Here is a 13,623-nt window from a genome sequence, read left to right on the forward strand (position 1 = left end):
GGAACTCACGGACCGTGAGATCGTGACCTGGCTGAAGTCGGACGCTTAACCGACTGCGCCACCCAGGCGCCCCCATTTCTGCCTCACCTTGATAGCAAGGTGTTTATGAATTTATGAAGGATATTAGGATGAATACCAGTTTGGGAGGCAGGGTTCTGTCACCAGGAAGTAACTTGAGTCCAGGAATGATGGAGTTCAGGTGTAAGCCTTCCAGGGCATGGAGGTTTTGTGGGATGCACCAGGTCACAGCATGAAATGTGAACACCGATTTTAGCATTTATGTAGGCGTTAATAAATTTGAAGAATGAGTGTTTTCTAAACAGTCTTAAAATCTGTTCATGCTGCTAATACGGATTATAAAAAGATTGTGGTGAACACAAAGAAACTGCGTAAACTTTTTAAAGAAAATACATTTATTGTCCCTTTAAGGCCTTGGTTATTATTAATTAGAATGTATTCTGGAGTGCTGCCTACAAAGAATTTGCTTAATTTATCTTATTTGTGCAGTTCTGCTGATCATATCGTTGCAATAATAATGAGCAGGGCAAGATAGTAATTCTTCCTCTTCTTTTTCTATTCTGTTTATTATAGAGCATATGTTTTAGGTTCTAGGTTGAAGAGAGGCTTTAGGTTTAGACCTACTTCAAAATTCACTTAAGCTACTCAGGTCAGATTGGAATAAAGATATTGAAACTGCTTAGAGATCACTGTGTTTTAAAAAAATAATAATACTTAAAAATTTGAATGATATTCTGAAAAATAGTGCCTGTAGCTGAAGATAATCAAAAAGTCATAATTATACTATGGATTGTATTTTGAGGCTAATGCCTTATAACTCTTGTGGAGTATGAAAACAAGACTTGGTTAGTTTTATTTTGTCTGTTAAGAGTGTGTAAGGAGTCTAGATCTGGTACATTGTCACAAAAAATATTTTATTCATGTTATAGCTTTTTGGACAATTGTATTCTGCACTGTATTACAATGGTACAATAAATTGCTGAATATACTGTCTGCTGAATATGACTTTACCATGAAAAATTTGATGCATGGAGAAGGAAAGGTTGGAATATATCAACCTTTTCTGACAAGGGACTTTGAATTTTGACCTAATACAGGTGACCTTTGTGCGCAATAAAAGTGAGCTTAATCTTGAGGTCAAGGTCGAGGTCAACAGCAGAGCTTATGCTGATTGTAGGTACTTCACAGCCTACCTAGCTATTGGCTAAATGGGAGTATGGCACTTTTTTTTTTAAATTTTTAATTTTTAATATTTTCCGGAGCTTATTAATAGCAAATTGTTTAGCTGTTGAACACTACCCAACTCCTCAAGGCTCAGCTGTCTGTTTAGTTGTGGTAAGTTTGTCTGTTTATTTATAAAGTTTACTGTTTCTGAGTGAAAGGTATGAGTGTGCTGTTGTTTTCTGTTCCATAGATAAGCTGTAGCTAAAAATAAAAATGTTCTTATGGCTTAAAGGAAAGACAACTGACATATAAAACCCTGGAAATGAAAATATATCTTCTTTTAAGAGGTTTCTTTCTTTGACAAGTTGAACTCTTGTTATCTTAACTTTGGAACTGTCAGAAGAATTTTAAGTAGTTTGTACCTTTATCTAGATTATAATTAAGAGAACTCTCATGAATTATTGTCTCAAAAGGTTTAGATGATTTAGAGACTGGTTATTCCCTTTAAAGTTCCTTTGAAATGCATCCATTAATGCATTTACACTAGAATATTATATGATATAAAATACTTTTCAGGTTTTTTTGTGCTGTACATAAAAGGAAAATTGTTTTAGGACACTAATTTCACTATTAAATACCTCAACCGTTTTGTCATAGGTAAATCACACCTTAGCAAACATCAGAAAAAAAAACCTGTCAGTGTTATACTGTCTGAATACTTAGTGAATATTCTGCCCAAATAATTGGTAGAAGCAGCAAACAGTTGGGGGAGAGTGTCAGAGACTCTAATGTAAAGAACTTCTTCTACTCTTTTAATCGAGCCTGCAAAATATATTCCCCGGGACTGATCAGCTCTGAAGCACTGAGGTTTGATGATTGGAATGGCAGGAAACCATGCTTTCAGGACATAATGAATTGACGAGGCCATCCATCATTTGTTAGCATACGCTCAAACGTGGGCTATGTGTGCAGAGGCCTGTGATTTAGTAAATACTTGGGAGATGAATAGAGCTTACACACAAGGGAAGATATTGCTGTCCTTCAGCAGCCTGAGACCCAGGCGCCTGCTGAGAAGGCCATCTGACGGCACATCATCAGTAACCGGCCTGTCACAGTCAGCGGTGCCCACCGACCATCGCCAGTATATTAAATGCATTTTTAATATCTGCTTCAGTAGATTTAATGAAGAAAATTTAGTTTCCATACTCCAAGCACCGCTTCTTCAAGTGTTCTAAAGCATGGACTCTTGCCTACATAAGAAAGGGGGAAGACCATGCCAGCAGTTGGCGGGGTTGATTGAAAAGGACATTCAGACAAAATAATGTGCAAACAAAAAAAATGCTTTTAGCGGAGTTGGCGTCTTGTTGATGTAAAAAGCTGTTTTTTTTTTTTTTTGTTTTTTTAGAGTGGCTTTTGATTTGTTCCTTAAGCCCTAATTCCCTCCTCTCACAAGCCCTTTCCCTAGGAGGGTTGAACCTGCTGGTAAGAGACGTGAGCCTTCTGATCACAAAGGAAATATTAGAAGGGGAATATTACAGTTTGGCATCATTTGGATAGAGAGACTCAATTTTGGGTTAGCTTGTATTTTGAGATACTGTTTCTAAGGATTTTTGCATGAAGATACAAAGTAGGATTTTTCTTACCTAGTTGCTTCCACATTTTTTAACGTTGAACTTTACTCATTAATCAGGTTGGTATATTTTAGTCTGGTGTCAGGCAGAACAGCTCACAATGATGGAAAAAATAGTTGCCAACTTGATTAAAGAGTGCTCTTATACTTCTTACACTATAATGTTTCTTTAAAAATTGTAATTTTGAAATGTTCTATTTTTATATTCTGGCGAAGTGTGTAGATTCATTCTTTTTTAATGAGTTTCAGTGTTGACATTATTTACTACAAAACAGCAAGACAACCAATTAGATATTGTTGCAAGCATGCACTTTAAGGGTTTCCCCTCTTGTTTAAAAAAAAAAATCTAGAATATGCTCTCATGTTCACAGAAGAAGAAGCTACGGAATGGGACCTATAAATCTGATTCCTGCATGTGTCAAAACAGTAATGTATTAAATGCATATTATTATAAAAATTTAAGACATGTCTTAAACACACTTACATTTTTATAACACATGGCAATATTAAATAATACATTTCCTTGTTAGCATCTGTTTGCCGTCATTGTTGGCAAGACCTATGATTTATTGCTTAAATTAATGACTAAGACCATTTTGGACCTGATATATGCCCCTAAGCTTATTACATCACTAAATAAAATAAAATGTATGCACTTGTGACAGAGTTATTTTTATAATTGTTTATCCCTTTAAGTGCCCTATTCAGTGATTCACTGAAAGGTTCATAATGGTTGGCTTGTAACCAGAAAATAATCTCAGAAAGGTAAAATATATTCCTTGTCTAGAAATAAAATGCCAGAGTGATGGTGATGATAGGGGTCCCAGCAAGAATTTGCAACACTCAAACCCGTCGTTCTTTTCTTCAATGCGCTCAATTAACTCTGGTTGAATTTTTTTGATGCATGACTCCCCCACCCCTATTCTAAAGGCTGTCTATTAATACTGCAGCTCATCTTTGTATAAACCCTTCAATATGGGTAAAGTGGATTCTCTCTGACATAAAGCTGCAAGGGTTAAATTGTTCTTTACCAATGATTTCTCAGGTGCCATTATCATCATGCATTAAACTGAGCAAGATTATTTTCCTATTATTAGTTCTTTTCTTTCGGGAGATTGGAACTTTACTGTTTTTATACTGAACTCTATTTGACTTCATAGTCTTTATCTTTCCTTTCTGAGGGTGCAACATGATAGACCCTTCAGTATTTTTACAGTAACCTGTTATTCATCTAAAGTCACTCTGCTGCCTGACTCGTAATACGGTGTAATATGGCTTCGTCGTTTTCTGCTCCACATGAAGTATCTCATTGACTGTCAGGTCTCCTGTCACATGATGGTAAGGCAAAGTTTTTGAGAAGCTTAAGCCTTGCTTCTGGACTGCAATGTCTACACCTTGAAACAGATGGCAGTTCTGTGGGTACCTGAGAGCAATCCTTGTGGGAAGATTATTATTTTGTAGATTTCTTGGGACGATTCTCACTCACAAATGGAAAACAAAACTTAGTTCCTGAGAGAGATCTTTTTCTTGTCTTCATCTCATTTTTACTGCATTTTAAGCCAAATAGTTCATTGGAAATGGAAACAGGGTTCCCCCCCCACCCCCCCTTAGTGTTCTTTCCCAAGGCAGTGGGTCTGATAAAGTTTTTAATGGTTCTTTCAAAAAGGATCAGGCCAACAAACATTCGTGTTTTTCTTGAAGAGCTGTATTGGCCTTTTCTACTTCAGGCTCTCATCTCCCATTTCTGATCTTTATATGTTCTTTTTCATCTCATCTTCCTTGTCCGGGAGACCTGTCTCCAGATGAAACATTTTAAAGGAAAATTGATGAATAAGAGGCTTAATTGCCAATGTCTAAATCTCCCCCTCTCTCTTCTGCTCCTTCTTCCACTTTTTTTTTTTTTTTTTTTTTTCCTTTGAATATTGGTTTGGATCCGCTAAGAATTTTTTTTTTCTTTGACCATTGTAGTTAGTTTTACCTGTTCAATTGGAATATATACATTCCTGTCTTTTGCTTTCTGTTTGACGGATTGTGACTTCCTTGAGGTTAGGAGCCATGTTTTATCTTCCATCTCCTTCCTTGAGAGCCTACTACGTGGTTCTTTGTGCAGCCAGTGAATTCCTACCGACTTTCTGATATAGGCCAGTGCTGATTCGGATGATCTCTTTTGAGGAAGAGATAACCTCCAAGTGTGTTTTCTTCATTTTGGCCGGCACCATTCGGTCAAGCACCATACAGAGGGCTTGTTGTTCTTTCCTAAGATTGTTTCCCACTCTCTGGGTCAGGATGTTTAAGTCCTATTTAAAAATATTAAAATATTCAGTAGGCAACTAAGTGCTTAGCCTAGTGTACTACTTAACACTAAATGAAAGTAAAATATAACACAGCCATGGAGCCATTTGTTATATTTTAGTAGATGAAGCAATGGCAGTGTAAACCTTAACCTTGTAATTTTGTGAGTTCCACTTTATCATGTAGCTGTAAGGGTAATCAAAATAAATCATGGGAGATGAATAAATATTTTCTAGTGCTTTCTCTGTGCTTTCAGAAGTGATGTTTGATCCATGAAATTTTAGTAAGTGTATTAAATAAAACAATATGATGTGCACTGTGTCAGATCTGATAAATTATTCGGTATAGGACATTTATACAACATATGTTGAGCTGCTACGTGAACAGCTTAATGACTATAAATTATGTTAATCTGTCTTGCCATTTTTACATTTTGTTAAAAATTGTGCGATTTGTGTTGTAGATATTTATATGTATGTTTGCCGGGGTGGGCAGGGATAAGAAGAAGGCATACGAAAGGCACAGGTCATCTCCGCGATGTTCTGACAGTGATCCGGGCTCCTCAGCTGCGCAGTGTACATAACACAGATGTTGGGGAGTCATCTGTCAGCCATGCCTCTCCTATGGAGTTAAAGTTCTAGAGGGAAAAGAATTTGACACAGTGCTGTCACTGTTACATTTTCACAATAGAAGAGCATGCAAATATTGAACCTCCTGCTTAGCAGTAGTGCCCTGTCTAATGTCTGTGCTGGTTGGAATAAAAAATCATGGGTGCATCTTGGGCTCAGAGATCTGACAAAGGTCATGCTATGTTGGGCATTTGAATTGGAAATTGTCTGGACTTAGATTTTATAAAGCTCCCACTGTTGTGTGTGGGGAGAATTTCAGCAGGGTTTTGTCCCTGGAGAGGCCTCTTAGGCCCTTTTCTGTCCTATGAATGAATTTAGATGTGAGGGTTACTCCTGCCTTAAAACTGTTAAGTTCATTTTGCATACATCCCTAGAGAGAAAAACTGGCAGATGCTTTTGTCTTGGAAGTGTTTAAAAGAAAACTGCAGAGCAGGAACAAGAGAGAAAAGGGGCCCTGTGTGGAGTCCCAGAACATTTTGGAAATGGCCAATATGCGGTTTTCATCAGTACGAAGGCGGGGTGCAATATGGTGCCTGTAGCTCACAAGGGAATATGAATGTTGATTAAGCATACTCCCAGGCTTTGAAATTCTGAAAGCAGTGTCAGAATAATGGATGTTGAGCAAATGTCAAGCATTTGTTAATTTCTCTGTTATTTGGAGTTTATCTACCATGATCAATCAAATAAACTAGTGCTTCTCTCTTGTGGCATGTGTCATTGATATGGTGATTAGGTGGCTAGAGAGACCTTCTGCTTTTTTTCCAGGTAACAGATTATAGAAGGGTAGACAGAGCTTTTCAGTAGAAGATTTGTTTGTGGCTTGGTTTAGTAGAAATTTGGATATTAACTGAGTCCTTTGGTGGTGGTATGGAAATCTGCAGCCACGTGCAAAAGATGCTAACTGTGGTGCCATTTACGCCAAAAGAGCTGGTAGTGGTGCTATGGTTTCCATCTACATACAGTCTTCATAGTTTATAAAACTTTGGTGTAAAACTGGGTGAAAGAAATTCGATCCCAGAAGAATTCTGGCCTATTGACATTGGTAGATAGAGTTTTGGATCCATTTTTATTTTTGTCTCCCCCCACCCCTACACCCTGCACACCCCCCCCCCCCGTTTCAATTAATTCTAACTCAGCTGTTGACTTTTATTCTTGAGAGATGGTCATTTGCTATGTGTGGTTCAACAGTAATTTCTTTCTGTTATTTTTAGGAAGCAATGCTACAATGTTTTGATGTCCCAGATATAAATGATCAAAAGGTTCTTTTCAGCAGTTACTCAGCTGTGAATTATGGTGAAGTACTAACACTCCATGGTGTGCGGAGTACTTTCCCTTTTAGAGTAGGAATGGCCTTACCAAGTGGGATTTCATTAGGGTTGACGCTAGGTACCATGTTGAAGTGTTGTACTCCCAGCACAGTGTAACTTGGACTGAAAGGGGGTCTTTGTGTGAAACTGCCATGGCTGGAATCACGGCTGACTTATAATCAGAGATTTGGCGTTCCCCCCTCCGCCCCATTCCCCATTTTCTTCTCATAATCTCAGCCATGTAGCTCACATAATTCAGATGGAGACTAAGACTATTCTTATTAATCTAGATCATGTGAAACAGGTGCCTTTGTGATTTTGGGCATGATCTTTCTGCAAAATTGGACCCCCTGAAGTCATCTGCCCCTTATTTTTAAGCCCCAGTGAACTTTCACTTTAGCAGATTTACAACTGGGCAGCCACAGGGTATTCACCCCATGAACTGCCTATGTTGTTTCTGGAGGGCTCTCTTTTGATTTACTCAACCTGCCATTATGTCTGAAATAGTACGGCAATTTCCAAAGTAGAAAGTCTTCAACTTCCTCTTCACGTTAAGATGCTTCATCTTAACAGTCTCCATTGGGCCTTCGGTTTGGGGCCTTCCCTGGGACTAGAAGTCATAACCCTTTGAATAAAATCTTCATGTCCTGCCTGGTACACAGTGCCAATGAGCTCAGCCATTGCAGAGAACTCCAACATCACAAAAATAGTCAGCACTGCAGACTGGCTTTTCTAGACTTCCCTCTGAAAACTCATCATTACCATGCCCTGAACACAGCATCACTGAATCATTTGCTTACATCATACACCAAAACACTCAGCCTGTTATTGATACACAGCTCTCACATTTATTTTCTATTTGTGGTGATAAAGCTGTTGTTCCTAGTTTAGATTCGAAGAACATGAAAGATCTTGTTGTATTGTTGAAATTTACTGTGTAATAATAAGAGAAAAGGCATGTGAAATCAGAGTGTGAATTTCTTTCTTAACCATATGTACTCGTGAATGCTTCTGAGCATTCAGAGTTTCAGCAGGTAGTATCCACCAGCACCTGCCAGGCTATTAGCCACTCTGTCTCTTGGCTTCCACCTCGCTCCTTTAATGACCACATATCACTGAACTTCCCTCTTCCCTCTCATGTATTACAACTACCAAGTAATGACTCATTAAAAAAAAAAAAAAAAAAGTGCCGGGATGAATTTTGTTTCCCACTGGACACACATCCTCTAATGATAGCGAGAGTACTTTTGGGGTTCCATGTTCGCAGGTATTTTTAGAGCATGTAGCACAGTCTTTTAAATATCTTTAGTAGTGACAGACTTGGGGAATGGATCTGGTATTTGGAGATAGGCACACATCAGTAAGTTTGGTAAATAAGGGAGCAGGTGTTACAAGGTGACCACAAGGTCTGGAAACATAATTATTTTTCATGAATAAACTCTTTATTATAGCATCTCTTAGAGAGTTATGTCTGTTTTTAGACTCGGTGGCCACTCTTTGTTTGGGTAAGATATGAGCTGTGACTATGAAGTTGGCTTGCTTTTGTGACTTGTAAAGTGGTTCTAAAGTGATACGTACAGATACGTTCTATTTTGAGTAAGGACAGCATCATTGATGATGCATGTACAAGCCTCACTCCTTCTCCAGGATGATTATTTTGGCCAAAAATAATTGGAATGAATTAGTTCTTGTCTGCTTGCTGAAAAAGTCCCATTTTGTTACTTTATTCCCATACTGAACAAGTGTATAGACTCCATTTCCTTAAACCATTAGCCGTTATTTTATATCCTCCTGTTCTCTGCTCTTCAAATGTAGATTAACTGCTAAGAAGCTAAAGACACTTCTGTTTCCTCCCAGTCCTTTCCATTACCCACTTCCCTGGTGGTTGTTAGTAAGTGATAGAATTGCCAAAAGGCAGAGACTTTTTAGGATAGGAGGAAAAGTGAAGGGTTTCGATAACTGTTAACTAGCCAGCCAGTCCTTGAATTCCAGAAAAGTAGCTCATATGGGATCTTCAGTTAATTAAAAAAATTTTCTTTTTCTTTAGGAAAAAGGGACTGTAGTAATTCAGATTTTCATCCTACAGCTTAAGACACATTTCACACATTTCACCGTCATTTCTCCGGTGGTAGTGATGGAGGGGGATGGAATTGCTTGTTTAGGCCTCTGGTTGAGTTTGAGTTTGAAATATGATGAAATTTCTCTTTTATTTTTATTTTCTCTTTGCGCTTGGTATGGGCTTTTTATTTGTCAAGGATTACATTTAATTCAGAGTAACAGTAAGAGGTCCTTTTCTCCTGTTACATCTTTGAAACCCCTGCTTTACTTCTGAATAAGGAGGTCAAAGTCCTCATCCTCTTTGGAAGGGAATTACACCTACTGTACATTTTTATAAAAGGCTAAAAACAGGGAGTTGGAGCCCTGAAAAGAGAGTTATTGTCTGTTCCTTTTGCATGTTTTCACAGTGGGAGGAAACATACCAAACCTCATTTTAAAAGCTGCATTTGTGAGACATTAGTCAATCCTTTACTTGGTTTGGTGAGGATTGGTTGAACATTTTTTGGTCATGTTTAAATCATAGAGACAGGACTTTGACTTTAGCTAAGTGTCATTAAACATTATTTGATGCTTAGTAATTATGTGTCTGGTTTTAAGGCTGTTTCAGCAAAACATTATTACAGGTTCCTGTAGCAAACATTGTCAAAACCTTGAGAATTTGGGGGGATTTATGCAACTGGTTAGGGGGTGAGCTAAACTTAGGCAGCCCACCTTGTGCTTCAGTGATCAGTTCCATCCTGAAGTGGGTAGTTACACAGCGCTCTGTGCACTTGACACATGCAAATGCTAAATACAGTAGCAGCATGAGGTCTCTGTCATTAACAGTAATTTATGTAATGAAAGCCACCTGGCTGTTTTTTATAATTAATTGCTTGTAAATAATAAATTTAAATATAATTTATAGTTTTCTAAATTTGATTACGATATAGGCCCAACAACAAAACTAAAACAATTGGCAATTCCATAATTTAGTGCAATGACTTTTAAAAGATATATATAAAAGTATATATGTGTGAGTGTATATATATATACTATATATTATATATATATAGTATATAATATATAGTATATATATAATGTATATATGTATATAAAGGTACAGATATAGATACACATATGTAGTTCCCTTTGGGAAATATTTTCACTAAGAAATATATTTATTGTAAAGTAAATATCAGGCAAAAATATTTTTTGGAGAAGAACGGTAGGAATGTATTCAAATCCTGCTAGCTTTATTTGAGTGGGAATGTTAATTTTGAAATAACTTCACTGCTTTAATTTTTATATTATTATTTCTGTCAGCCTTTGAAGGTATTTGTACATATAATTTAAGGCACAGAAGAAAGTGTACCTGCTTAACAATAATGTAGTAAAACTGTTTTGAAAAAAAAAGTTTTTTCCCCATTTTGTAAACTTACAATTATGCTTTGAAAAGAAATTATACTTGGGAGAAAAGTACTTGAGTATATATGATGATATGTTATATAGTCTGGTGATAATAAGCAGCTTTGCCTAATATATTTATGAAACACAATATCCCTAATTTAAGAAGGCTTTATATTTGTTTACATGGTCACATGTATTGGCTAGCAAAGAATCATTTTTTTCTGATTTAGTGGAAAATATCAGTGATTTATGTGGCTTAGAAAATAAGGGGGCTTTAGAGCCCTGTCCTCTGTACTTCTCTTTCATTAAGAAAGAAAGGAAAGGGGCGCCTGGGTGGCGCAGTCGGTTAAGCGTCCGACTTCAGCCAGGTCACGATCTCGCGGTCCGTGAGTTCGAGCCCCGCGTCGGGCTCTGGGCTGATGGCTCGGAGCCTGGAGCCTGTTTCCGATTCTGTGTCTCCCTCTCTCTCTGCCCCTCGCCCGTTCATGCTCTGTCTCTCTCTGTCCCAAAAATAAATAAACGTCGAAAAAAAAAAAAAAAAGGAAAGAAGCAAGGAAGGAGGGAGGGAGGAAGGAAGAAGGTAATTTATGGCTTTATGTTTAATACTTCCCTCAAGGACTGTTTACTAACAGTTATATTGTATTTTGTCACAACTTTATGAATGTGTTTTTTAAATTAATGTCTCTTTTCAAAATATATTTCCATTAAAAGCTGTATCCTTCAAATATCTGTACTGTTATTTTGTATTATAACAGTGAAATTACTATCAATGACAATTTATGAAATGTGTAGAACATTTTTGTAAAGGATTAATCAATTAAAGGAGAATTTGCAGCTTGAGCCACAAACTTTATTAAATAGATTCTCTTCCTTATGTGACCTGCAGCATTTTTCTTTCACCATGATTTAATAAAGTTGAGATAGATCAGTGATGCTCTATTAGTTAGTTGGACTTTAAAAAAAAATTGGGGGGGTTCTCTGTTATGTTCTGTGTAGAAACTCAACTAGATCATGAACAACATAGTTCTGTTAAATAGCACATTGCACGTTAACTGCTTACGAGATTGGGAGGGTCAAGTCAATGTGGGGCCTGTGCTAGCTGGGATTGTCTATAAAGAATAAAGATCATGGCTTCTGCGTGTGGTCAGGGTGTGACCACCATTCATCACCTCAACAACAGACACCAGATTCGTTCACTGCTTGGTTTCCAAGGTCTAATAATCCCTCAAGAATGTAGAATGTTGTTGACTGTCCCCATTTACATCACTGAAGAAAGAAGCTTTGCAACAGGTGCAGCTGCATACTAATTGTAGGGTGTGCTTAATCTGTCCAGAAGGGAGAGTGACTCCAAATTTGGTATCTTAAAGAGTAGAGTGACCTTTTAAAGTCCCAGGATGAGAATTGCCAACAATTGCAACAGGCTAATTATACCCACAAGGAGTTGTGAAGTGCTTTTAAGTTTTCCTATACACCTAGAAGTTCAGTGAACGGCTTGAAGTCATTAACATATGACAGATGCACTCCCTTTTCAAGGGCTCCTGTGATAAGTTTTGATTGTAGAAGTGGGAATTTGACCCTAGCTTATCACTTGCTTCATTAGCTTGCTTGAGGACAAGGACTTTTTTTTTTTTTTTTTTTGACATGAGTGTTATCTTACCCATGTTCCAGAATTCCATCCGCCTCCTCTCTGCTGATAGGAAGTCACAGTGATAACCTTGATGCTGGTTTTTCCGAGGCATATTGCACATTGTGCAGTATTACATATATTTTACATATAAATATATAGAATACTAATGTTTTACCTATCATGTATTCTCTATAATATAATTGCATCTTATTTGAGCATGGGTATTTCAAAGTCTTTGATTACATTATTTTAGAGATACTGGTGTTATGTCATTCCTGGGTTTTTTTATGGAAAATATACCAATGCACTTTTTGGCTTCTAAAGAAGACAGAAAGTCTGACTTCTACATTTCTGTGAAGTTGACTTTTTTGAGGTTGGTGAGAATAGGGAAGAGAAGTTTGGATTTTATCCAGGGGACTCGGTACGCCTATGGAGGAAAGCATAGCGTGCTTCCCAAAGAATGAACAGATGATAGAGGTACCCACTCCCCCATGAGGAGGTGTGGAAATAGGGCATGGGAGGGGCTCATGCAGTAAACCCTGTGACTGCAGCACTTAGATGAAATTGCTTTTTATTATCTGGTTGGAAAATCATCTAAAAATAAGCCATACAGGATTAAGGTTAAAAAACTTCTAAGTGAAACCAGTCTTGGTTAATCTAATTCCCTCTCATAGTATCTCTGTATTTACCTGCTTAGAATGCCTATTTTAATTCCTTAATAGATTATATACCTACACTTTATTTTAAAACATTTTCTGTTAAGATCTCTGTTTATAGAAGTCACTATTTCCTTAACCTCTGAGGGTTATTTGTAGATTTTATATTCCCAACAGGCATAATCATATTTAGCTATGTTCCTGTCAATTACCTGCAAGCTCTTTTTGTATAATTAGGGGATGGTTAATTTACTCTAAGTAAGGTTGCCACCTGTCTAAGGATTAACCCAAACAGGTTGGAAGTCACAGAGAGACTTGGAGTTTGAGTTTAAAGCAATAGGAGTTGATTTCTTAACTCTCTCCTGCCATTTTGGTAGCATTTTCTGGGTTAATCAGTGGTAATTGTGACAACAGGTGTTTTCTTGGTCCCTGTATTCACTAGGTTGATAAACTACGTTGTTAAAATTATAGGCATCTGCAAATCTGTGAACAGGAGGTGTAATAGTGGTTGGTACCCATTGAAAAAGCACTGGAAGGATCTTCGACACATTTCCATTGCTTCTGTTACCTGATCAGATTGTCGATGGGTGGGAAGTGGCATCTCCAAATGAGGATAGTTTGAGGACAAGGATTGTGTTCAATGGAAATATTATCATCTTATTTGGTGTTTCAGGGAAATGAAACATGAAGAACATTAATCATGTAGTTCATAGAAGAATTTGAGGACATAGTTTTACAGTATTTAAAATAAGTTGTGAAAAAAAATCAATAGTTTTTAAAGAACATGCTTTGCTTACAAGGTTTCTGTAGGATATGTAAAATCAGACGCTTTCCTTCATGTGACCTAATGTGTATC

The 13,623-nt window shown here is 37.3% G+C and overlaps 1 protein-coding gene across 7 annotated transcripts in view; it reads left to right on the forward strand.

Annotated features, from left to right (window-relative positions):
• CDIN1 (CDAN1 interacting nuclease 1) overlaps positions 1-13,623 on the forward strand; it is a 284,310-nt gene that overhangs the window by 14,610 nt on the left and 256,077 nt on the right. Inside the window, exon 1 of one of the 7 annotated variants that reach the window (XM_086710307.1) lies at positions 89-1,353. The exons of the other annotated variants lie outside the window; for them this stretch is intronic. The gene's annotated coding sequence lies outside the window, so the exon portion shown is untranslated. Of the gene's footprint in view, positions 1-88; positions 1,354-13,623 lie in introns of those variants that run through there. 7 annotated transcript variants of the gene reach the window in all.

Source organism: Puma concolor, chromosome B3, assembly GCF_028749965.1.
Source record: "Puma concolor isolate L17-30 chromosome B3, mPumCon1.1.hap2, whole genome shotgun sequence".
In the NCBI taxonomy this organism is placed as follows: domain Eukaryota; kingdom Metazoa; phylum Chordata; class Mammalia; order Carnivora; family Felidae; genus Puma; species Puma concolor.